The 26,389-nt window shown below is 48.3% G+C and overlaps 1 protein-coding gene across 1 annotated transcript in view; it reads left to right on the forward strand.

Moving 5' to 3' along the window:
• Positions 1-26,389, forward strand: part of SPATC1L (spermatogenesis and centriole associated 1 like) — a 150,201-nt gene that overhangs the window by 19,320 nt on the left and 104,492 nt on the right. The gene's annotated exons all lie outside the window — the stretch shown is intronic.

Here is a 26,389-nt window from a genome sequence, read left to right on the forward strand (position 1 = left end):
GGCTAACAGCGTTTCATCTGGCTCCCCTCTTGACCCATTGCCACACAAGTTCTGGAAGTTGTTTCAAGGGGAGCTTTTTCCACCGCTCCACTCCATCTGCTGTCAGTCCCTTGACACGGCCACGGTCCCCGATGGCTGGAAACTAGCAGTGGTCACTCCTCTGCTCAAGAAGGCCACCTTGGATCCGCTATGTCCGGCTAATTACAGGCCTATTTCACTCTTACCTTTCTCGATAAAAATCTTAGAGAAATTGGTTACTAGGGTCCTGTCCAGCTTTCTTGAAACCAACAATCTTCTGGACGTGGCCCAGTTTGGATTCAGGCCGGCCCACGGTACGGAGTCTGCCTTGGTGACCGTTTTGGACAACCTGCGATCGTGCGTCGACATGGGAAGAGCAGCATTTTTGGTGCTGCTCGACATGTCGGCCGCGTTCGATACGGTTGACCATGCGGTGTTACTGGGCAGGCTCCGGGAATCCGGGGTGACCGGCCTGGCGTTGGACTGGCTGGCCTCATACCTCCATAACAGGCAGCAATCTGTGGCCCTTCCGCCGTTTCGTTCAGCCATAAAAGATGTAAATCAGGGTGTGCCGCAGGGCTCTGCCATCAGCCCAATTCTCTTTAATTTATATCTTCGCCCTCTTATAAGTTTGATTAAGTCATTTGACATTTCTGTTATCAATTATGCCGATGACACCCAACTTATTTTTTCTTTTGAGGGCAGGGAAGGGGTTTCTATGGAATCCTTTCATCGCTGCATGACTGCTACGGCGGACTGGCTGCAGCAGAACTCACTCCAATTTAATGGAGCGAAGACCGAAGTTCTCCACTGTTCATTGGACCGACTGCCCCGTCCTCTACCGGATGGGTTCTGGCCTTCTACTATTCTAGGCTCGGTAGTGGCGGCAGACTCTGCCCGTAACTTAGGCGTCCTGTTTGGGCCTAGCCTTCAGCTTGACGCCTATGCCAATAAAACCACGGCGACTTGCATGTTTTTACTTCGCATGTTACGGAAAATTCTCCCGCTATTTCCCCCGGTGGTTAGGACGGAAGCAGTGCGTAGTATCATCCTCAGTAGACTAGACTACTGTAACGCACTGCTTCTGGGGGCCCCCAAGACCCTGGTCTCGAAGCTGCAATGGGTGCAGAACATGGCAGCCAAGCTGGCCCTCTCACGACCACGGTCTGCCTCTTCCTCCCTTGCGCTTTCCGACCTTCATTGGCTCCCTGTTCAAGAACGGGTTTGCTATAAATCCTCCTGTCTGGTTTTTAGAGCCCTGCATGGGTTGGGGCCAGTGAGGCTGCAGGATATGTTTTCCTGGTATTCCACCGCCAGGCCTTTGAGATCTTCTTCGGCGTTCCTGGTGACAATTCCCAGGATAAAGAGGGTGAGGATGGGCGGCCGCTCTTTTAGCTTTGCGGCCGCCAAACTATGGAATTCCTTACCGTTGTCCCTAAGGTGCAATCAGGACCTCTTGTCTTTTAAAAAGGAGCTTAAAAGTCACCTCTTCCCGAGAGCAGTGTAGCGCTAGTCATCTGTAGGTCATTGTTTCGGTCAAAGTGCCAGGATGCCCTTTGGGTGACAGCCGGCTCTAAAAGTGTGTCTACATACATACATACAACCTGATCCCTCTGTTAGGAGAAAAGCGCGACAATATCCGATGAGAGAAGTTCCCCCAGTTTGGAAAGAAGGGGATCTAGCAGCTAATCCACCTGTTAAGCCTCACTTTCAGCGTGTTTGGGTACATGTTCCTTGGAAGCGAGCTGAAGTCTTGGCTCTTAAGCAGACTTTGCCTGACCCCCGTAAAAATCCTGCAGGGTATTATAAGGAGCTATCACAGACTGCAGACTCATGTGTCATGAATCTAGCTGATATAGACATGTTGTTTGGAAATGTTGTTCCACAGCCTTTATGGGGTTTAATTCGTCATACAGATCATGCGCAAGAGTTAGGTGACACCTGGGTTAATATCGCCGCTGCAGATGGCCGTCAAGTTGGTGGTGCTAAACCTGAGCCTTTAGTAGCAGAACTCCCTGGTAAGATCGTTACTTACATTTTTTTTTTGAAAATATATTTTTATTGCAGAATCAGAAATAAAACCATTCAATAGGCCAACCTGCACACTTAAGGCTCCCAACATTCAGTATGATATAAATGCAATACACAGCCATTTGGCCCACATCCCGGAGGCTGGGCGGCGCTTCAATGTACCATTCTTCGGGAGATACCTCAGTGCATGCCCTGTCCGGGCCGCAGGTCCGTCATGTCGTATAGTATCCGCTTTTACCCCACAACAACCAACCCCCCCCCACACCGCCAAGCCCCAGACTGCACCCACTGTCGCTCCCTACAATCTACTCTATGTCCTCACTGGGCCATCCGGGTCCGGTAAACTGCCTCGCGGTGTCAGACCACCCACTCCACTACACTAATTCCCCCCCCCCCCCCCCCTCCCCACAACTGCTGCTAATGCGGGCTCCAAGAAACTTTCCCTGCTCTGAGGCATGTCATCCACCAGGATATTCAGACAAACATGTAATCCACATGGAATCCCTTCCTATCACTGATCTTCCTCCGCGCCGTCTGTCATATAGTCCCGTAATGCCTGTACTACCAGCTCCCAGGACCGCGCCAGTTCCATACATTTCTCGTTGCCAGTTCTAGTTGCCTGACGCATCCTAAGCACACTCTCACATCCCGACCACTTCAACAGCTCATTCCTCCATCTCCTCACTGACGGGCCTTCCTTAGATTTCCAATGCCAAGTAATTTCACGCTGTGCCAGTATGATTCCCAAGTCAATGAATTTGCTCGTTATTTTAGTCTTCCTGGTATGCGGGAACCAGAGGAGCAAACATGCAGCCATATCAAAGTCTATCTCCCTGTCCGTGATAGCGTTCAGGAGTTCACCCACTTCCGGCCAGTATTCCCCTAACTTCGGGCATCCCCACAGCATGTGGTCTAGATCTACCTCTGGCTCCAAACATCTCGGGCACATGGCGTCAAGCACCTGGAAGTGCCGTCGTAATCTCTCCGGGGTTAAGTATGCCCTATGGACAATGAAAAAATGCACCTGCTGAAACCGCGCATTCCTCGTACCCTTCCAGGTCCTATGCAGCACTTGGCCCCAGGTGGTGTCTGGTATCTGCTTACCTATGCTGACCTCCCATCGCGACTTCAGCGCCACCAAGGGCGCCAGTCCCTCATTTAGCATTCTGGTGTGGAGGCAGGTCACAGCCTTGACGGTGCCCGCGGCCATTACCACATACTGGCATGCCATGGTCACCTCCGGCTCCACCAGCCCTCCTCCCCAATGCCGCTGCATCGCCGTTACCACCTCCGCATGTAGCAAGAAGGTTCCATCTGGCAAGCCAAATTGTTCCTGTAGAATCCGGTACGGAACTAGCGTCCCGTCCATATAGAGGTCTCCCACCATCTGCAAGCCTAGTTCTTCCCACGTTAACAATCGGGACCAATCGCCCCCGTGCGGTAGTGCGGTTAGCATTCCCAGCGGTATCTCTGGTGCATACGGCCGGTGTTTCTTTGCTCTTTTCAAGCTCCTATTCCAACACAATCTAAGCGTCTTTTCCTCTATCGTAAGATCTCTCACATCCAGTTTCTGTTGCATTACGATAGATGACAAGACATGTCTCTGGATGCCGATCCCTCGGTCGCTATCTGGCCCCCTGAATTCTCTAGCTACGTTCTGCGTCAAAACCTGGAGTTGCGCTGCTAAAGAATATAACTCGAAGTCGGGGACGGCCATCCCCCCCTCGCTCTTGGGCCGGGTCAAGGTAGTCAGTGCCACCCTTCGCCGTCCATGGCCCCAGAGGAAGCCAGTCACCAACGTCTTCAACTCCCTAAAGATCCTCTGCGGGATCCACACCGGCAGCGTCCGGAAATAATAGAGTAGCCGCGGGAGTGCCACCATCTTCAACAGTGCTACCCGACCCAATACGGACAGTGGGAGAGAGGCCCAGAAATCCATGCAGCCCTTCAGCGCACGAACACAGCGCTCCACGTTCCCCTCTAGGAGGTCCGCCGCGTCGTGGTAGATGCACACCCCCAGATAAACAAAACAGGAGGGTTCCCACACCACACGTCTTGTGAGCTGTGGGCAGAGTGTAGTCTTCTGCAAAGGAAATACACAGGTCTTGGTCCAATTCACCCTGAGGCCTGATAGCCTCCCGAACCTGCCCAGCATGTCCACCGCGCCTTCTAGAGCCCTCCCAGGATCAGCCAGGTACAGTAACAGATCATCAGCGTATAGCGATATATAGTGCGATTCCGGTCCCTGCGCTATCCCGTCATATACGGTGCCTGATCTTGCCTGCGCTGCCAACGGCTCCATTGCCAAGGCAAATAGCAGAGGAGACAGCGAACAGCCCTGCCGTGTGCCCCTACAAACCGGGTAAGCCGGAGAGACCATGGGTCCCAGCCGCACCCGCGCCTTAGCCGAGGAATAAAGCACTCTCGTCCAACTCCGAAACCCTTCCCCAACTCCAAACTTCAGCAGCACTCCATCTAGATAATCCCACTCTAAACTATCGAACGCCTTTTCGATATCAACTGCCAATACCACAGGGTCCTGCACCGTCGTGGCGGCATCATCAATGACCCTGACCAATCGACGGATGTTCATCGAGGTGCTCCTGGTCGGGATGAATCCCGCTTGATCCCTATGTACCAAGGTGGTCATCTGCGGTAGGAGCCTGGTAGCCAGGATACGACTTAAGATCTTATAATCTACCGTCAACATCGACAACGGGCGGTAAGAGGATACGTCCAACGCGTCCCTGCCCGGCTTCAACAGCGGCACCACCAGCGCCTCCCGCATAGAGTCAGGTAACCACCCCACCTGTTTCGCCTCCGCATACACTATCAGCAGTCTGGGCGCCAAGATATCCATGAATTTAGCGTAGAACTCAATCGGCAACCCATCTACCCCTGGCGTTTTGTTTCGTGCCATATGTTTAATTGCCCCTCTTATTTCTGCTAGGGTGATGGGACCCCCCAGGTCCTTCGCCTCCTCGTTATTCATTGACGGTAAGGGGATCCGATCTAGGTAGTCACCTATCTCCGAAGCCTCTGCCTCGAGGTGGCTTGCGTACAGTCCCATATAGTAGGACATGAAGCGCCCCAGGACCGCCGATTGAGAGTAGATCACTTCCCCATCCTCGCTTCTAATACTCATGATCGGGCACCCTCTAGGGTCTGGATCAGCCAGCTTGGCAAGGAGCGTGCCCACTTTATCACGTTCCTCATGCACCTTAATAGCATACAACTTATAGTCATAACACCGCAGTCTTTCCGTCTCAGTCACCACCACCTCTTTCGCTTGCAGCAGTCGTTCCTGCAACTCTGGCCTCTCGGGTCTTCGTTGTTCCAGCCCTCTCAACGCTTCCTCTGCTTTCGTAAGGTCATTCAACACCGTCCCTCTCACAGTCAGAAACCTTCCCATGCACACCCCTCTCACCACCACTTTCATTGCATCCCATTCGATCGATCTAGTCGCTGCTGAGCCCGCATTGTCTGTAAAATAGCTGTCTATGCCCTGGCGGACCGTGTCGCTGAACGCCGGATCTTCCAGCGTATCCGGACGCAGTCGCCATGATGGAACTGCCGATCTCGTCAGCTGCCACTGCATGGAAAGCAACAGGGGATTATGGTCCGAAATGGTCCTGGACAGATACTCAGAATGAGTCACTACGGTCGCCAATGAGCTGCTACACAGCACTGAATCTAGTCTAACGTGTAGGTCGTGCAGCGCGAAGAAATAAGAGTAATCCCTGACCTCAGGATGTTGTGCCCTCCACACATCCACCAAACCCCACCTGTCCTGCCATTCCCGCCTGTGAGTCGCTAGGCGGCGCACCGGGGAGTCTACTAGAGGTGGGTGTGATCTATCCAACAGCACATCAGAGATGGAGTTAAAATCCCCCGCCAGTAAGATAGGACCCGCTAAATAATACGCCAGTGAGCGCGATAAAACCTCAAAGAAATGAGCTTGATCAGAGTTGGGGGTATAAATGTTACACAGCACCACCTCCCTACCATACAGCCGTCCCTCAACCGCTACATATCGACCCTCTGGATCTATTCTCTGACTCGTGACTTGAAATGGTGTGCCCGCCCGTACCCATATCAACACCCCTCTGGCGAATGCAGAGTATGTCGTGCCAAATACCTGACCTCGCCACCTCTTCTGTAAAGCCCCGCACTCCTTCTGTGTCAGGTGAGTCTCCTGAAGCATTGCAATCTGAACGCCCCGTCTCACCAAGTAGGCATGTACCTTGTGGCATTTCGCCATCGTTCGAATACCCCGGACATTCCATGTGACACATTTCAATTTAGGTAACGTCCCCATAAAGCATCGTTCCACTCAGTGGTGCAAGCCAGTAAATGACTCCCGCATTGCAGCAATTGTACAGCCCCTGCAAAACATTTCCCAAAACTCCCTCTAACCCCCTCCCCAGGACAGGACCTAATAACCCAGCTTCAGCCCCGTTCCAAACCTTAAACACCCCACACATCACACTAACCTGTGGTCGTCACCACAGAAGACCTTAAGGGTCTGAAGAGGGCAGTGGAGCCCCGAACCAGGTCGGCAGAGCTACCACCCCGCGCCCGTAGTCCCACACTGCTTACGCAACCCCATACCTGGCAGTCCAGGATAAGTTTGGAAAGTCCATACCGCCAGGCATCCCGGAATTGTTCAGTAGCCTCGAACCTCACTCGTTAAACATGCCATCCGATGTCTGTGGGGTGACCTCCGGCCCCTGGGCGCCCCCCACATCCGAGTCGTCTTCTCCAGTCTTCTCCCCTTCCTCTTCCGATGCCGAGCCCCTAGATGTGGTCTCCTGCTGCGATCCCGTGATGGATGCCGTAGCCGCCAACGCACTCTTCCTGTCGGCCAGCATTTGTGCCTCTCGCTCAGCCCGTTGGCGCTTATTCCGGGAGCGGATGCGCTGGGATTTCCTGATCTTGACTGGTTGTTGCCGATCCCCGTTGGCTCTGTGTGTACGATCCGTCCCCGCACGATACAGTTCCAGCCAGGACCATGCCTCGTCGGGCGTTTGGAAAAAGTGGGTCCTATCATCAATGATCACCCGCAGCTTGGCGGGAAAAAGCAAAGAGTATTGGATCCCCTCCTCTCTCAGTTCCTTCTTCACTGACAAGAAGGAGGCTCTGCTCCGCTGCACTTCCTGCGTGTAGTCTGGGAAAATCGTGACCCTACTATTGTCCACCTGGAAGGGACCTTGGGATCTTGCCCTTTGTATCAGCAGATCCCGGTCTTTAAAGTGCAACAATTTGACCACCATCGGTCGAGGCGGTCGGCCCTCTAGGGGCGGCTTAGCAGGCACCCTGTGTGCTCGTTCCAGAGAGAAGAAGGGGGACAGGCCCTCCGGCGCCACCACCGTTCGGAACCAGTCCTCCATATAGGACACCGCATCACCTTTCTCAATTTTCTCTGGAAGCCCCACCACCCTCACGTTGTTCCTCCGATTACGTCCTTCCGCATCCTCCGCTCGACGCTCCAGGAGCGCCAGTCGGCCAATAATGTCAGTCAGTTTATGTTCCACGGTGACCACCGCCGGTTTCAGCTCCTGAAGCAGTTGGTCGTTCGATTTCACTCTATCAGAGAGCTTAGCGTGGTCCGCTCTCAGCAGGCCCAGTCCCGTCGCCACCTGCGCAATGTCCTGGTGCAACTCTTCTTTCGTAGCAGTAATCGCGTCCAAAATAGCGTCGAGGCGTAGGTTCAGCCGCTGTTCCTGTGGCGAGGCCTCCACTGGGGCCGGGGCACCGCCATCTTTGGCCATGGCATTCCCGTCCCCCTGCACAGGAGGTGCGGCGAGGCCAGCTCCCAGCGCGGCCATCTTGATTGTGGGAAACACGCCACTCGAGCAGCCTCCACCGAATACAGCTTGCCGTGGCAATTCCTCCAGCCGTTTCTGTCCCCGGCCCCACCCGATACCGCCCAATGGCAGATTACGATATTGGCAGCTCTCCTTGCCCCAGATCCAGCTTATCCACGCAGTACCATTAGGCCCCCTTCCACGTGTAGCTGCCTACCGCCTTTTCACAGGTGCGCCCTGCGCAGCTCCTCCACCACGTCCACGGCGCCTCCAGATTCTGCAACGGTCGGGGGAGCAAGCCCAGTGCGCCTCCCTTACAAAGACCGGCAGATGTAGTTCTGTGAGTCTGTATGTCCGGGCAAACTGAGCTCCCCGCTCACAGTAGTATCACATCACTTGGGCCCCAGCACTCGCCAGCCTCCATTTACTGTTCCATCAGTCCAGTGCACCACTGTCCCCCACCGGGCCAGACCGCCTCCGGTGTTAGATCTGCCGTCCACTGCCCGGTCCGTCCGCACCTCGGGGCACTCAAGAACCATGGGCGGCTGAACCCCCAACACGCTGCCAGCCCGCTACACACCTCCACTCAGCAGCGGTCCTCAGCCAGGCACTCGGGCCTCCAAACAGTGCCAACCCTGGCAGCCCAGCTCCAGCAGCAGCAGTCCCAACGATGGGCTGGCTTCACAGGCCAACAGCGCCGTCACTCGCCTAGTTCAAGGCCCGGCCCTCCAGCCAGGGACCGGGGAGCAGGGGGGGAGGGGCACCGCTCCTACCGATTCTCCGCCGCCGATCACCCCCGCCGCTCCGGATCAGCTCCAACGATCCTCGCCCCGGTGCACTGCCCTGCTAGCGCCTCCCAGGAGCCTCCAGCGCGTTCGTGGCTCCTCGGTGTTCGGCCTCTAGCGCTCCCGTTCCGACGGCGCCGCCATCTTGATTCTGCTCGCCAGTCGGGCCGGCCAGGCCACCAGGTCCGGCCGTGCGCATCACCCAGGGTCCCGACGGGATTCAGACTCTCCCCTCTGGGTCAGCGACCCCTCCGGAGCTCGATTTATGCTGCCAGGGGTTTCGGGGCCAAGTCTAGCAGGATAAGAAACGGGACTCGGCGCGGAGCAACTCGCTCACGCAGCCATCCCGGTCGGCGCCGAAACCACGCCCCATTAGGATCGTTACTTACATGAAGACGTTAATGCCTGCGATGCGTGTAAATTGGGATAAATTGTCTGCATGTAAGCAGAAGAAGGAGGAAACCGTGTCTGATTTCTTCACTAGGTTTGAGGAAACGTTTATCGACCACAGTGGTCAAGACATGAGTACAGAAAGTGGTCAACGGTTGTTCGTTGACAGGTTTGTGCACAATTTGCTTCCTGAGTTGTGTAAGAAATTGAAAGATTCAGAGAGTTCTTGGGCCGTTTCCTCTTCAGCACAGATATTGGCTACTGCACAGTATTATGAAAATAGAGACAAGGACGAGAAGGATAGAGCAGACAAGAAAACTAAAGAATTGAAGACGAAGGTCCTTTTACAACAAGCGTATCCGCCTCGTAATGGTCAGCGTGATTTTCAACAAACTCAGCAGTTTCAGAGAAACTCGCAAAGGTTCGAGTTTTCTCAACCACGTTTTCCTGTAGGCCCTAATCAGTGTGCATATTGTAAAGAAGAGGGTCATTTTAAAAGTAGCTGTCCTGTTTTGTTACAGCGTATGAATGGTGTTCCTAGCGCAAGTGGTCGAGGTGTTCCACAAGCATCTAGAGGTAGAGGACGTGGAGGTTTCCCCCAGAATGCACATCCCTTTCCTCCTCAAAATTCAATGAATAGTTTTGATCAACAGAATAACGCATCTGGTAGGACGACTCAGTACTATGCTGACGACTACTATACAGAAGGTGAGAATATGGAAGGTGATGATTGCTAGGACAGCCATAGACAAAGAGAGGGAGTTGTTTCAGTTCCAGTAGATCAGAGTGGACCTTATGTTGAGGTGATTACATCAGGTGTGTCAGAACTTTTTCTGTTGGATACTGGTGCTACAAAGAGTTCTATTATGCACTCTAAACTCCCTGGCGCACCTTTGTCTGGCGAAATGAATGTTTCAGTAGGTTTTTCTGGCGCCCCGGTTAGGAACCCGATTTTTAGTCCTATGTCTCTGTCTGTTGGACCTTGTGAATTTGATGCACCCCTTATTCTGACGACAGGTTGTGGTGAGAATTTGCTAGGATTGGATCTGTTAAAAAGATTGTACGCGACATTGTATTGTTCACCTTCAGGAGTACAACTCACATTGGGTAAGAAAGTGGTCTCCCCGATGTATTTATCGAAAGATAAACTTCCGGCAGAATTGTTCTCTCTTCCTGATACTATTTGGGCTACTGGTCCTAATGATGTGGGTCTTTTGGAGATACCGCCATATGTTGTGACATTGAAAGCGAATGTTAAAATGCCACGTATTCCCCAATACAAGATCTCTGGTGAAGGTGAAAAGGCGTTGCTAGCGATCATTCATGACTTGATTGAAAAAGATGTAATTGAAGAAACAAGAGGTAACGTTTGCAATAGCCCTGTTCTGCCTGTTCTGAAACGAACTGACTCTTCCCAGCCACCTGTTTACAGGTTTGTGATTGATCTTAGGGAGGTGAATAAAATAGTTGTGCCACAGTTTCCAGTTGTTCCTGATATCACTGCCTTATTAACAATGATTCCAGCTTCCGCCACTTGGTTCTTGGTGATTGACCTGAAAAATGCCTTTTTCAGCATCCCGATTGCCGAAAAGAGTAGAGATATTTTCGGCTTCTGTTTAGGAGGACGAAGCTTCCGGTTCAAGCGCGCTCCCCAAGGCTATTGTTAGAGTCCATCAATATATAGTCAGGCGTTGAAGACACAGCTTGATACGATTGTTTTACCTGGTGGTGCTGCTCTTATCCAGGACGTCGACGATTTATTAGTCGCTGCAGATACTGAGGAAATTAGTAAAGAAGCAACGTTGTCGTTGTTGCGCCGTTTGTCTGATTTGCATCATAAAGTGTCTCTTTCTAAATTACAGTATTGTCGACAAGAAGTGACCTACTTAGGTCATCTATTATCGAAGGAGGGAAGACGATTGACCCCAGAAAGAATTCAGGCAATTTCAAAAATGAGTGTGCCAATTACACAGAGAGAAGTGCGTGCTTTCCTGGGTATCAGGTCATATTGCAGACAATGGATACCGAATTTTTCCTTGCTGGCCAAACCTTTAGTGGCATTAACCTGTAAAGATAAGCCTAATCCCCTTCCGTGGTCTGAAGATTGTCAGAAAAGTTTTTCCGAATTACGTAATGCGTTGTGTTCAGCTCCTGTGTTGGGTACCCCCGACTACAGTAAGCCCTTTACACTGTATGTCCATGAGAAAGAAGGTTGCGCGTTGTCAGTGTTGACACAGTCTCATATTTTTCGTCGACTTTGGATCCGGTAGCTAGAGCGCTGCTAAGTTGCTTGAGAGCCACAGCGGCAGCAGCTGTTTCTATTCGACAATCCGCTGGTTTAGTGATGAATAATATGTTGATTGTAATGGTTCCACATGCAGTGGACACTCTGTTAAACAGGACCAAGACACAGCACTTAACTAGTGCTCGATTGTCAGGTTACGAGTTGACACTTCTAGCGAGTCATGTGCACATAAAGAGATGCAACACGTTGAATCCAGCTACGTTGTTGCCGATTTTAGCAGAAACAGATGTCTCTGAACAGCATGATTGCCTTTTTAGGACAGATGAAGAAACGAAAGGGAGAGTAGACCATAGGGACACTCCTCTTGTGGAGTGCGATGGTACCTTATGGGTGGATGGTTCATGCTTCAAGCTTCCGAATGGTGATACAACTGCGGCATATGCTGTCACGACTTTACATACGATTGTTGAAGCTACAGGCATCCCACATAATTCAGCTCAAGCAGCAGAGTTGATTGCACTTACAAGGGCGTGTGTGTTATCAAAAGGAATGAAAGTGACCATATATACTGACAGCCAGTATGCATTTGGTGTGGCTCATAGTTTTGGACGATTGTGGAAAGAACGTGGGTTTTTGACTTCGCATGGAGCCAAGATACAGCATGGTCAGTTGGTGAATGAGCTTCTTGAGTCACTTACTTTGCCGTTGCAAGTTGCGATTGTGAAATGCAGTGCACATAAGAAGGTTACTGATGATGTTGGTCGTGGCAATGCATTTGCTGATGAGGTCGCGAAAGAAACAGCAAGGGATGTGATGAGTCGAATGTATGTTGCAGGCCCTGCGAGATGGGTTGGTGACATTGGAATGTGTGAAGATACGATAGAGAGTGTGAAGTCTATTCAAGCTGAAGCTACAGAGAAAGAGTTGAGTGTGTGGAGAGAGAGTTCGGGTAAATTGGATGCGAATGGTTGTTGGGTTGAATTGTCAGAACATCAGCGATGGTTGTTACCCGATGCATATGTGCTGGCAGTGGTTACAATGGCCCATGGGATGGCTCATATCAGTGTGAAAGGCATTTGTAGGTTGTTGGCCCCAGTGTGGCAAAATGCTAGAATTCCCAAGTGTGCAGAGAATGTGGTCAAGAATTGCATGGTGTGCTTGAAATACAATCCTGGTAGGGGAACTCCAACTCCAGCTGGTCATTTTGCGCCTCCAACGTACCCGTTCGAGGTTTTGCAGCTAGATTTTATCCACATGAAGAGGTGCAACAATTTAAAATACGTACTCGTTGTTGTTTGTGCCTTCTCGAGATGGGTAGAAGCATACCCCCTGAAAGACAATACTGCCCTATCCACAGCTAAAGCCCTTGTCAAAGAGTTTTTCCCTAGGTTCGGCTTACCGAGAATGGTCTGGAGTGATAATGGGAGTGAATTTGTGGGTCGAGTGATGAAGAGAGTATGTGAAGGGCTAGGTATACGCCAAAAGTTTCACGCTGCAAACCACCCCCAATCAGCTGGACTAGTAGAGTGCTATAATGGCACGTTAAAACTGAAATTGGCCAAGATACAAGCGAGCTCTGGTCTTAAATGGCCTGATGCTTTACCCCACTTCTATTGACAAGAATGACTGTGCATTCACGAGTGGGACTTAGTCCATACGAAATTGTGTTCGGTCGCCCGGCCAACATATGGGGAGTACCGAGACCAACGAAGTTCAGCGAGATTGAACACCCTGTACTGCTTGATTACTTGTATGATTTGATGGCTAAATTGCGGGTTTTACACCAACAGGTTCACGATACTCTGCCTCAGGACTCTGAAGATCCAGGACACGCTATTGATCCTGGTTCGTGGGTGCTGGTCAAAAACTTCCAGCGGACAAAGAATGATCAGCCCCGTTGGACCGGCCCCCACCTAGTCCTTTTGTCAACGAGATCAGCCGTGCGAGAGGAAGGGAAGAAGAACTGGATCCACGGCGTACACTGTAAGAGGGTCCCTTTGCCTCTGCCGTACGACCGGTGGGTCCAGGAGGGTATTGCTGACTCTGAGACTGAGACTGTGCCTCATTTTCTGCCTTTTAGCGATGCACGTGTAAAAGGAACAAATTCTGAACGTGAAAGCGACAATCTTTTGCAGGAAGCCGTGCCATCTTCAGTTCGATTGGACACTACTGAGCCTGACCTATTGTTTCGTGATGAGACATTACCAGGAAAAAGCTGTTATAATTTGAGGCAGAGAACTATGGACAAATAAAAAAAAATTCCTTTTCTTTGCTATTTTTGAAAGTGCAGCTCTCTCATCTGGGAAACTTTTTTTGATTTTTGTTTTTCGAACCACCATCCGGGTTCAGCTGTAGGGTCGCGGGCGACAAGTCTTTGGAGTGCAAGCCGAAGACACAAGGTCGACGGTTCTGGTTGGTTCTTTGGCGTTTCCCTTGGACTGACAGGCGCATTCCTTAGCACGGAACACCCTACCTCCGCGAGCAGCAAGGTTAGAGGATGGAGTTTTTCAAGATGGAGAGACCTGCCAAAGAGATGAACTTTAAAGCCAAAATATGTATAATGATGACCAGAAAACGCTTCTTGATATTATGCATTTTCATGTTGTTTAGTGTAATGATGTTTTTAGTAGGATATGTTTCATTCTCTTTTCGAGTGACATTTGCACCCACTGCACAGCCCATGCCTCTTTCTACTGTTTCCTCACATTCTTTTCACCCTTTTCCTGAACATGAATCCGTTAGGAGATTAGAGTTTATCAATAACTCCTTCGTTCAGCTTTTGCACCAACACCAATTAGTAGTGAACACGACTAACTGTTGGGTGTGTGGTCTTATGCCTCATACTACTGATAAAGGTATCCCTTATCTGGTCCTGCCTTTCAGCCATAATGGTTCTGTATGGGCATACAGAACGATGTTCATCTACGCTCATGAAGTCCACCCCCTAAGTTCTGTAAAAGATAATCCAAAGAATAGTGCTCTGGTTAAGGGTATAGTAGATATGATTAGAGAAGCTACTTCCTATGAGACTATCCCAAGAGATGAGACACTAGCGTATATTGGATGGAACATGACCGGATATGGAGTTACCCTGAGTGAAAGCCAGCGAGCAAAAAGATCCTCCCCGATTTGGGTTGTACCCCATCAGGGTCACCTATGTCTGCAAGGTAATGGCAAGAATCCCAGAGCTCAGTTAGGGAAGAGTATCTGCAAAGAGACATATGTCTTGCGTCCCAGACTTCCCCTTTGTTCCTAGCAGCTAGGGGTACTTATTTCATCTGTCATGATAGAGCCTATACATGGTTGCCCCCTGACTTCTCGGGCACATGTTTTGTTTCGTTCCTGTTCCCTCCCACCTACACAGCCGCGGCAGATTACCACAAGACAAGGGTGGTTAGAGGTGTCTTCAGTGAGGAAGATACTGCAGGACAAGAATTTGGAGATTTCGCGAAGGGTTTTCTGCCGTTTTGGGGACCCATGGTTAACAGCAGGAACATAAGGCAATTAACGAGGGTGGTTGAATCCACTGTAGTTGAAACTGTCGGTGCCCTTAGTAACTTGACTGCTGAGCTCCAATCGGATCGTCTTATGACTCTTCAGAACAGAGTTGCATTAGATGTCGTACTTGCAGACCGAGGTGGGGTATGTAAAGTGATCCAATCAAGTTGCTGCGTTTTCATTCCAGATAATGCTCCAACAGTGTACCAGGCCATTTCCAAACTACATAAGATCTCTGAATCTATCCATGTGGATAACGGAGATTGGTCGTTGATGGGGTGGTTCTGGGAACTGTTATCCGCCTGGGGATGGAAGATTCTGATGGTCATTGGGATAATCTTAACCATTCTTTTCCTGTTCTGTCTATGCGTACAGTGTGCCCCTGCTATATGTGGCCTCTGTGCTGCATTATGTGTAAGGAGACCTGTATCGAGAGATGAGCTAAGTAATAGGATGATGCTACAGCAACGTCTCAATGATTTTATGAATATAGACCTGGACTCAGATTAGCGTGAGTGTAGGTTAATTGCCTATGTAAGGGCAAAAGGAGGGTCTGTGGTACTGAAATTCTGGACCCGTGTCATAAACATCGTCGTATCATGACGATTTTGGTATCAGCAGACCGAGAATGACGAGTATACTATATACAAGCATTTTCGTCATATTCGAGTGGCGAGATCACCCTGAAATCAGGGATTACGTCCTGAACCCTTGGGTTCCATTTTGTGCATGGCAGCAATCTTGTGGTTGCCCTCAGATAGGCCGATGACTAAGGCGAATGAATCTTTTGGGACACGTACACCTTTTGCTGACTTCTGTGTGACCTGGGCAAGCTGACTCCACTGCCCGAAGCCAAACCTGTTCGGCCTGTTTTAGTCCCAGTGGCCGATCGAGATAGGGATCAAGGCACATCATACCATAAACCCTTCATTCGCACACAACTATATCTAATCTTATTCACACCTGTCTCTGTTCCTTTCTTTATGGCCTGCTTTACGATGAGGAGGTGCCCGATTTTATTAGGGGTCCGTCCGATATCTGATGAAAAGTGTTGGGCCTTGCCGGGTAATTGATTATGGGCTGGACAAACTGAAAATGGGCTTGTCATCATGAATCTGCTTTTCTTTGTCGTAGAAATATGTGAATGGTCAACTGTAAAATAAGGAATGTTTGCCTAAAGCATAATATTTTGTATAAAAAGGGATGGCTGGCTTTGTATGTAGAGCAGTCTCCTGAGAATATACACCGTGTTGTACTTCTAGGATACCTGTTACTGGCTGCAGCCAATAAATTTGATCTTTGAAGTCACCAAGAAGTCTCTGCGTTTCTGTAGTCTAGGACAGGAGAACTCGAAGTCTTTGGGTGTGTTCCCTGGCACCGCTGGGTTCTTAAAAACCCAGTACTTCACCAGGCACTGTGCATCATGCATGACTCATGCCTTCCAATTTTTCAGATTGCCTATGTGCAGGGGCATAGTGAACCCTGCCCCACCCCACCCCTTCCTTTAGGAACTACAGCGAGGGTGGAGTTCTTGATGGGTCTCATAATTAATGTGAAAAGGTGAGTGAGTAAGTAAGTGAAGGGATGGGTGGATGGATGGCTGGATAGATGAGTGAAATGATGGATGGATGGATGAGTGAAAGGTTGGATGACGGCCGAGTGAATGGGTGGATGGATGAGTGAAAAGATGAATGGATTGATGAATTGATAAGTAAAAGGGTGGATTGATGAGTTGATAAGCGAAAGGGTGAATGGATGGACGGATGAGTGAAAGGGTGGATGTAAGGCTGGATGAGTCAGTGGATGAGTGAGTGAAAGGGCGGGTAGATGGACAAAAGGATGGATAGATGAGTGAAGGAGTGAAAGGGTGGATGAATGAGAGAAAGGATGGATGGACTAGTGAAAGGATGGATGAATGATAAGTTCAATGGATGGATTCATGAGTAGATGGATGGATGGGTGGAAGGAAGGATGGATGGCTAAGTGAAAGGGGAATTGAAAGAGAAAGGTGGGTGGGTAAATGAATGACTGAACGGGTGAATGGGTGGAAGGATGAGTGACTGGATGGATGAATGAGTAGGTGAAAAGATGACTGGATAGGTAAATGGCTGGATTGATTGGTGGAAGAGTGGATGGATGAGTGTACAGATGGATAGGGTGAAATGGTGGATGGATGGATGATGGATGAGTAAAAGGGTGGACTGAGGGATGGATGAGTGAAATGACGGATGGAAGGATATGTGATGGATAGGTTTGTAAATGGATGAATATGGACATGGATGGGCACACAGATGGAAGGACAGAATGAATGGTGAAAGATTGAATGATGGATGAAAGTATGATTACACATTGTAAGCCCCATTATCTTAAGCAACATTTCCTATACATTGACTTTCACATTTATATGAGTGATTGTCTCTATATAATATGTGTGTGTTGTAACGCACTCCAACACTCTGCCACACATACTTGGGATGAGTAGCACTATAGAAGAAATTAAATACACATCAGAGAGGGTCTATGTGAAGATGAGGGGCACCATTGGAGGGTGATATCAAGGCCAGACTGGCGGGACCGGGCATCAGGCGTTTTCTCTGGGAGCTGGAAAGGTGGGGGCAGTTTTGTTACAACAAAAAGACCTGCACATTTGCTCAAAGCTGTGCACATACTGACAAATCATGAAGTGCTCAATTGTCTTAACCTAATATAAACGTATTTTCACTTGTACTTTAGTAGTTGTCTATTTACTTACTTATATACTATTGCGCAACCTTCTCTGATGTGTCTGTTAAACTTACCTTTTGTCCTGAATTTTGACCTCCTGTCCTGAATTTTTGTCCTGAATTTTGACCCTTTGTCCTGAATTTTTACATTCACTGTCCTGAATTTGCACCCATGCCAGTTGGTCACCCTATTATCGCCGATTTAGCGGCAGGAAACTGCCGCTAAAGCAGCGATAAGGGGCTTGATAATATGCCCTTGTGAATTCCCATAGAAACCTAGGTTTGATATCCCGCACACCAGAACCTGGGCTTCTATGGGAACTCACACGGGCATATTATCAAGCTCCTTATCGCCGCTTTAGCGGCAGTTTCCTGTCGCTAAAGCAGCGATAATGTTATCGCCGTTCTTGATAATATGGCCCAATGTGTTTGAAATTAGTTAAGTCAGAAGCTAAAGCTCTAACACAAGCAGTATATGTTGAAGACGTTTTTAGCTTTCTCGGGTTTCTGCGTCCGTTTCAGACACCTCCATGGTTCTGTAACAACATGGCCCAAAATCCTGTTGCGACAATTTGGTGGGCAGATGTGCCTTATGATTGTATACAATCTACAATCTGTTATCAACTGAAGGTATTTTTCCCTCAATTATTTTTGGCAATATCACCAGGTGCGTCTGCTCGGGGCCTGATGGGCAGGACATTCAGTGCAGAAGATTTTATCAGGAGAATAAATGGCAGAGTTCATGTTTGCCATCTAGGCCCATAAGGTAACTGAGCTTTGTCCTGCAGAAGGGAAATGTGTGTAACCTACTGGTTGAAGGATTGACTCGATTCTTCATTGTTTGTGACTAGTTTAATCGAGTAGTGTTCAGATATCAATGCTGCTTATTCAGGAAGAAATTCAGTTTGCCGTGGGACTTGCCGTTTTTGCTGACGAGGTGCCCGGGTGAGGAGCTGCTACCTGCTCGACCTTCTTGCCCCTTGACCTGCTGGGCTCACTGTCTGTCTGCCTCCCGCTGCCCGCCCCCACTGTCAATCTGGGAAGCGCCGGCCGCCGTGTGGAGGGCAGGCCAGGAGACTACAACTCCCAGCAGCCCAGGGATCCTCATGACATCTTTGGAGCGCCAGGAGGCACATAAAAGTAGCGTCAGCCCTCCCTCGCGGGACGCCGGGCGAAGCCCAGGCCAAGGGCGGGCCCGTCTGAGCCCGTCCGAGACTGCACGATGCTGGGCTGGGTCATGGACACTGGTTCGTTTACTCCTGCTATACCCTGGACACGTAAGCGTTAAATATTGTGTTTACTCTACCAGTTGGCAAATTAGTTATATTGAAATGGCCAAACTACGATCTGCAAAAACCCCTCTACTGTCTGGGCCCATAGATAACTACATGGTAAAGGTTGTTAGCAAAATCAACTCTGAACGCCGCCAGTCACTCAACCAGATTAGCCCCCCTGTTTCACCTACAAGTAGGCCTGCCGGACCACAGATCCTTGACTTAGCCTTAGAGGGAGGGCAAGGTGCTCAAATAGTAGATGAGATAGAAACAACCGCGATTCCTGCAACTTCTTCACCTAATGTGGTAATACTGGATAACTCCTTGCCCTCTACATCACAACCCTCTTTGACATCTACCCCGGTACCCTCCCCTACACGAATAACACTGAGGGCGTGTAAAAAGTCGTTGAGTAAACGTGGAGGAAACAGGAGAACCAAGAAAGTAGGCACTTCACCAAAAAATACAGGGAACATCGACGATACTCCAAATGGGTCTGACAGGAACATATTGAACACCGAACAAACTGAGTCTCTAGTCAATATGCTTGTCACAAATATGGAGCTTATGATTAAACCCCTTGCGGACAAAGTTGACCAGGTTATAAAAGAGGTATCTAGACTGGGTAACCTCCTATCTTCCCACTTAATAACAGAAACAGTAAGAAATCCTATAAACTCTAACATGAGCACAAATGTAACAAAGGGTGCTGCTGTTGCCAGTAAAGGGGATGGGGATAAATTGGATCAGGTTTCCAAGGAGGTATCTAGATTGGGGGGTCTTTTAACTTCCCACTTGTCTTTGTCCTCGCCTAAAACACCTAGGAGTGTTAACACGGGTGTTACCGTAAATGAGGGGGCTACAAGCTCCCGCAGTGGGGGGCAGAAAGCGACACATACGGCGCCACCAGTAATACCTGCCCAGCCGCTAACCAAACATGCTATTCCCTCATCTACAATGAGGGCCAACATACAAACTAGTACGGTAGGTGACAGTAATTTGGGGTGGCGTGAAGGAAAGAAAAGACCCATAGTTAATCTACCCCCAGAATGTGCCCCGTATATAGTAGTCCTTACAAATGTCCCAGGGGTGGACCCGCAGTCAAATGAGGCACGGGGGGAAATGTCAGTTTCCCTGAACAACAAAGTAGTCGCCTGGCTGAATAAACACTGCGGGTTTCCTATCGCCTTCTGCAATGACATAATATCAGCCCGTAGAGTTGATTGGATCGGTAACTCCAGAAAAACATGCAGGGGTGATTGCATCATTGTAAACTTTAAGCACCCACAGCATGTTGCTACCGTCCTGTTAAGGGCGGCCTCCTTACCATCCACAGATGATATCATATGTGCGCGCCCTCTTGGCTTTTTTCATAATCATCTCAGTAATATCCCTAATCCACAAGTTGGCCAATTAATTTCATTAACTCCTCTATCTAGGCAGGGTTTCGTGCCCCGTGTTCAAACTGTTTACCAACACCCCACGAATATGGACCCTTACTGTTATAGTCTGTGCAGGCCAAATATGCAAGCCGAACAAGTTATGCCTATGTTTAATCGGTTTACCCCATTAGCCTCATTGGAGGAAAATGATTGACTGCTAAAAACCTCCCGGCCTAATGTACAATCCTGCAGAATCATGACCTGGAATATCGCCGGAATCAGGGCTAAAGTTGGAAATGAAACATGGATAGACTCACTGAAAACCTACGATATTTTGGCATTTCAAGAGACTTGGGACCTATCAAACAGCTTTTCCCTATATGGGTATAGGCATTTCTGTATTCCTGCCACAAGCAGTGGGGCAGGCAGACCGAAGGGAGGTTTATTAACCTTGTTTAAAACTGACCTAAAAGGTGTGTTAACCCAGCATAATTCATGATGTCAAAACTGTTTAATTGTTGAATTGAATTCCCCTGTCTCATCTAAGATTCTGTTTTTTAACTTTTATAATTCTAATCCAAATGAATGCACCAGTTATAATCTGGACCAAGTTGATACATTTTTGTCAGTCTACAGAACCAAAGTAAACACCTTTGAAACAATACTTTTGGGTGACTTTAATATTCATCCCTGTAATCAGTCATGCGCCAATATAGTAGACGATGGGCCACCATATTCTTTAGTTACGCATTTTGAGCATTCAAAAAGAGGGGAGGCCCTCAAAAACTTTTTGGCAGCATGGAATTTGCGGGGAGGGTGAAAATAAGACCCCTACCTTTAAGGGAATTGCCGATGGTACAGTTATTGATAAAAATGTTATGTCTTCTTATATATTAGGTTAAGTGTTAAGGTATAGTACTGTGGTTTCGGTATTCAGTGATCATAACCCAGTTCTAGTAGAGGTATCGTCCAAAGTCTTTTTAACTACGATGGAAATAACTCAAAAGGGAGGTCAAGACGTGACTGTTAAAGATCAGGGACGTAGACTTAAATGGTCAAATGTAATACCCGAAGATGTCCTACAGGATGTTTTGGATAGGGCTGAGGATGATGTAGCCATTTGTTTAGAAACAGGGGTTTCAAATATACAAGTAGTCATTGCCTTTGACAATATATGCAAACAGATTAACAAGAGCCTAACCGTTAACAAGAAACCTTTTATGCTTCCTGAAAAGAGATGGTTCGATCACATATGTTCAAGGGCGCATGTTGACTTAAGGCGCTGAAGGCTAGTCCAAAAGATCGTGCCCAAATATCCAAGCTAAGATTTATCTACAAGAAAGCCATTCAAACTAGGAAAAATGAGTTGAAAGATAAAGCATGGTTACAGCTACTTGAACCTGAGATATTAAAAAATAGCGGTCAGTTCTGGAAGGTAGTAAACCAGCCACTTTTCTCTAGTGAGGAAAATCTTCCCCTTGAATCTAATATCCCAGATGACGCCTGGATCAATCATTTTGAAAAGATATATAAACAGTACCTCTTATAGCTCGGAGGATTCTTGTGTTTTTTTGAGGCTCTAGAAGTCGAAAGGGCGATAGACTAGACCCTGAAAAATAAGGCTCCTGGCCCTGACGGGGTCCCTGCTGACTTTTTTAAATGCGCCCCAAAATTATGGTCGAAGATCTTGTGCAAGGTCTTTAATGCATTGAACCATAATAACATCCCTGCATCTTGGAAAGAATCCATCATAATCCCAGTTTTCAAGAAGGGCGATAGGGTTGATCCAGCTTGTTATCGACCGATCTCCCTAATAGTCTCTTCGGTCAAAATCCTGGGACAGGTCATCCTGCACAAATTACAAGTCTGGCTCGATGACAGAGGGGTTCTGTCTAATGTCCAATATGGATTCAGATTTAAAAGGAGCACCTTGGATCAGTGCCTTAATTTACAACTGCTGGTGGATAAATACACTAAGGCCAAGGATGGATCGATGTACCTGGGGTTCATGGATCTTTCCTCGGCTTTTGACCTTGTGAATCGCACTAAACTTTGGCAGATTTTACTTGATCTGGGTCTTGACTGCGCCCTGGTTAATCTTTTGGCGGACCTTCATTCTGGTCTTTTGGCCTCAATCAGGGTGAATACAGAGGGGCGTTGCTCCAGTCATTTTAAATCTGAAAGAGGGGTTAGGCAGGGGTGCACCCTGGCCCCCCTTTTATTTACAGTTTACATAAATGCCCTTGATCCTGTACTTAGGGAAGCCACGCCTGACATGCCACGTATAGGGGAACTTGGAATACCGGTTCTCCTAATACGCGGATGACGCTGTCCTTCTATCACGGACGGGGGTCGGGCTACAACGACTTTTAGATGCCTTCGGACTTTTCATGAAATCCTTGGACCTTAAAATAAATGTTAAGAAATCCCAAATAATGATAATGGGAAGGGGCTCACGAAAGAAGAAGGTGAAAACTTTTCTTTGCTGCGAAGAGGAACTCAGTAGGGTGTCCACATTCCCATATTTGGGGATCACCTTCGAAGAGAAGGGGAATTGGGGACCACAGATTAAAAATAGAAATAGTGCCTTCGCTAGAACCTCCTCAGCTATCATGGGCTTTAGTAGAAAATTGGGGGCCAAGCCCATTACGGCACTAATGAACATTTACAAAGCTAAATGCCTGGCTGTAGCCACATATGGCTGCTCGCTATGGGGTTATGGTGCCATAGACTGTTTACAAGTCACTGAAAATAAATTTTTAAGATCAGTTTTATCAGTGCCTCAGTCTACTCCCTCATATTCGATCCATTCTGAGCTGGGGGTTGGTTTTGTCAAGGACATGATAAGAGTGGCTCCTTTAATTACCTGGCTGAAGACCTGGTTGAATGCTGAACTCTCTTTGAACCATTTAATTCTTAAAGATTGCCTTTCACTAGACAATGCAAATAAGATCCAGTGGCTGTCGTATGTCAGACAGGGTTTTAATAAATTAGGATGACCAGAGCTCTTTTCCTCACCAGAAATAATAACTCGAAAGGACATTGCTCAAATCAAGGAGGCCATGACTCTGATGTTATCCTTAGAGAGAGAGGAAATAGAGCTCAGGAAACCCACTGTAAGGGCTAATCTTATCGTTGCTAATTCCCCTGGACCTGAACTTTATCTTATTTTAGTTAATCGCTCTTATCACAGGTTTCTTTTAACACGCTTCCGCCTAAATATGATCTATCTGAACTTAGGCCACTTCCCAGTATAGAGCACTCCAGAACAGGCACCGCCTTGTACCTGTGACAATTTCTCTGTGCAGGATACAATGCATTTTTTGATGTTTTGTGGACACTATACAGAAGTGAGGAGAAAGTTTCTTGTTCCTATCCTTAAGGAGGCAGGGTTTTTGCAAGTTAAGCCCGCCCTCCTATACCTGCAGTTGTTTTTCATGTTGCCAGCTACTTGGTGGGTGCCGTCTGGCAAAGGAACAGGAAAATTATAAATTGTGATTTAACTGTAACTAACTGAAGCTGGAAGTCTGCAACATAAACATTATTTTATATTGGGCGAAGTGATAACGGTGGCTATTTATTTATATTGTGGTTTTTATTACTATGAAATCTGTGAGGATTTTTTTTACTTCTTTTTAAAATATTTAGTGTGATAACTTTGTATAATGTATGTATAATGTTTATTTTATGTACCAGCGCCTTTTTATGATATTGAGTTATCGAAATAAAGTATTTTGACTGACTGACTGAAATTCAGTTTGTGGAATGTGTTTCACACAGGACTAAAACGGGTTTCATTTATTTTCAGTTAACATTCTTCTATAGTGCACTGGCTTCATGTAGGTGCTTTACGCCTAACATAACATAAATGGATATAACCGGATGGGACAGATTTACAATCAGATTACTGTATCAGACACATAATTTAGCAAGGGAACAGGAGTAGGCATGGGTTGCATGAGAAGAGGAAGAGAGTGGGCCTCGATTGGAGGGTTTGATGCTTCAGGAAGCTAGTAACTGTGCAAGAGGCTTCCGGCTCACTGGGTGACCCTAAATCAGAGCTCAGCTCAAGTGGGCTTCATGGCAGAGCTCTACTATGGGTACATTTATTCCAGGGCGAGACTTTCGTTTCGTTTTCAAAGCTGCCAAGTTTTCAGTTTGCACATGTGCGACATTCCACTGATGTAAGTGTGGCACTTTGAGTGACAATGAATCTTGAGCAGAACAAAGCACTTATGTCCGTGTAACGAGATTCTCCTTAGAAATAATTTCCTTCCTCTGTAATGGAATGTCATGGAGAGTACATTACTGCAGCTGCAGCACTCCTGCACAGGATCAAATTACCAATGTTCAGAAGCAGCATAGCATCACTCCAGTCAACACAGTATAGTTACGAGTATTTGTACAGCACACTATCACCCTATATGGAGGGTGAGTCGGTGGATATCTGAAGTAGAGCGCTTAGTGACCTGACTACAGGTCGGGCCACAGGCATGGGATGCATCCACAGACACAGGGAGCACATTGTCAGGGCTGCAGCTGGTGCGGAGTTCATCCTTGCCTGTCACAGCTTAACTTTCCATTGTACTTATAAGGCACTTGCTATCAACAGAGTGGCCCCAGAGTGCTCTTAACTGTCTGGCAAAGTCTGTAGGTACCTGTGTATGTAGATGGGTGGGTATTGGTTGGTATTATAAACCAAGCATTGGCATAGCCAATAGGTCTCGCCTTTGGGGCCTTATAGGTGTTTAGGCAGAGCTATTGACTTTGCCAATGTGTTTAAGCTGTGCTGTAGAGAAGTGTGGCTGTTGTGCAGCATGCTAAAAAGTTGTAATAAAAAAGCGCCAGAAGCATATTTGTTAGCCTATATATGACCAAGAAGGCGTTATGTCCAACAGAATGACCATATTAAAAAATGTATGTACAATAAAAACTTTCCTCATTTTTCTTTTGTTCTTGCAATGCTGGCAACTTGTTTTTCCCTATTCCAATGGTTGTTTGTTAAAGTTTTTTTTTAGGGGGCATAAACAATTGGAGGTTGAAGGTTGTGAACTAGTACCTGTATTATAACACTAGCAGCGGCCAGACGCTAGGGGAGAATCAACAGATGGCAGATACCAAAAGCAGGCTGAGGTGGTGTTGAGTGATGTTGAGATGGTAGTTATGGTGGTGACTGGTGCTGAGACAATGCTGAGGTGATGCTGAATGATACTTAGGTCTTGCTGAGTGATGATGATGTGGTGGTGTACTATTGCAAAGGCGATGCTGAGTGATACTGATGTGGTGTTGAGTGATGTTGTGGTGGTGCTGAGTGATGTTGTGGTGGTACTGAGTGATATTGTTGTGGCCCTGAGTGATGCTGTGGTGGTGTGGAGTGATGCTGTGGTGGTGCTGAGTGATGCTGTGTTGGTGTTGAGTGATGTTGTGTTGGCCTTGAGTGATGCTTTGGTGTTGCTGAGTGATGCTGTTGTGTTGCTGAGTGATGCTGTGGTGGCGCTGAGTGATGCTGTGGCGACATTGAGTGATGCTGTGCTGGCCCTGAGTGATGCTGTGATGGTGCTGAGTGATGCTGTGGTGGTGCTGAGTGATGCTCTGGTGGTGCTGAGTGATGCTGTGGTGGCCTTGAGGGATGCTGTGGTCGTGCTCAGTGATGCTGTAGTGGCCCTGAGTGATGCTGTGGTGGTGCTTAGTAATGCTGTGGTGGCATTGAGTGAAGCTGTGCTGACTCTGAGTCATGCTGTGCTGGCCCTGAGTGATGCTATGCTGGCCCTGGGTGATGCTGTGCTGGCCCTGAGTCATGCTGTGGTGGTTCTGAGTGATGCTGTGGTGGTGCTGAGTGATGCTGTTATGGCCCTGAGGGATGCTGTGGTGGTGCTGTGTGATGCTGACTGATGCTGTGGTAGTGCTGAGTGATGCTGTGATGGGCTTGAGTGATGCTGTGGTGGTGCTGACTGATGCTGTGATGGCGCTGTGTGATATTGTTGTTCCCCTGAATGATGCTGTGGTGGTGCTGAGTGATGCTGTGGTGGCCCTGAGTGATGCTGTGATGGTGCTGAGTGATGCTGTGGTGGTGCTGAGTGATGCTCTGGTGGTGCTGAGTGATGCTGTGGTGGTGCTGAGTGATGCTGTGGTGGCCTTGAGGGATGCTGTGGTGGTGCTCAGTGATGCTGTAGTGGCCCTGAGTGATGCTGTGGTGGCGCTTAGTAATGCTGTGGTGGCATTGAGTGAAGCTGTGC

This window comes from Lissotriton helveticus, chromosome 3_1, assembly GCF_964261635.1.
Source record: "Lissotriton helveticus chromosome 3_1, aLisHel1.1, whole genome shotgun sequence".
Lineage (NCBI taxonomy): Eukaryota > Metazoa > Chordata > Amphibia > Caudata > Salamandridae > Lissotriton > Lissotriton helveticus.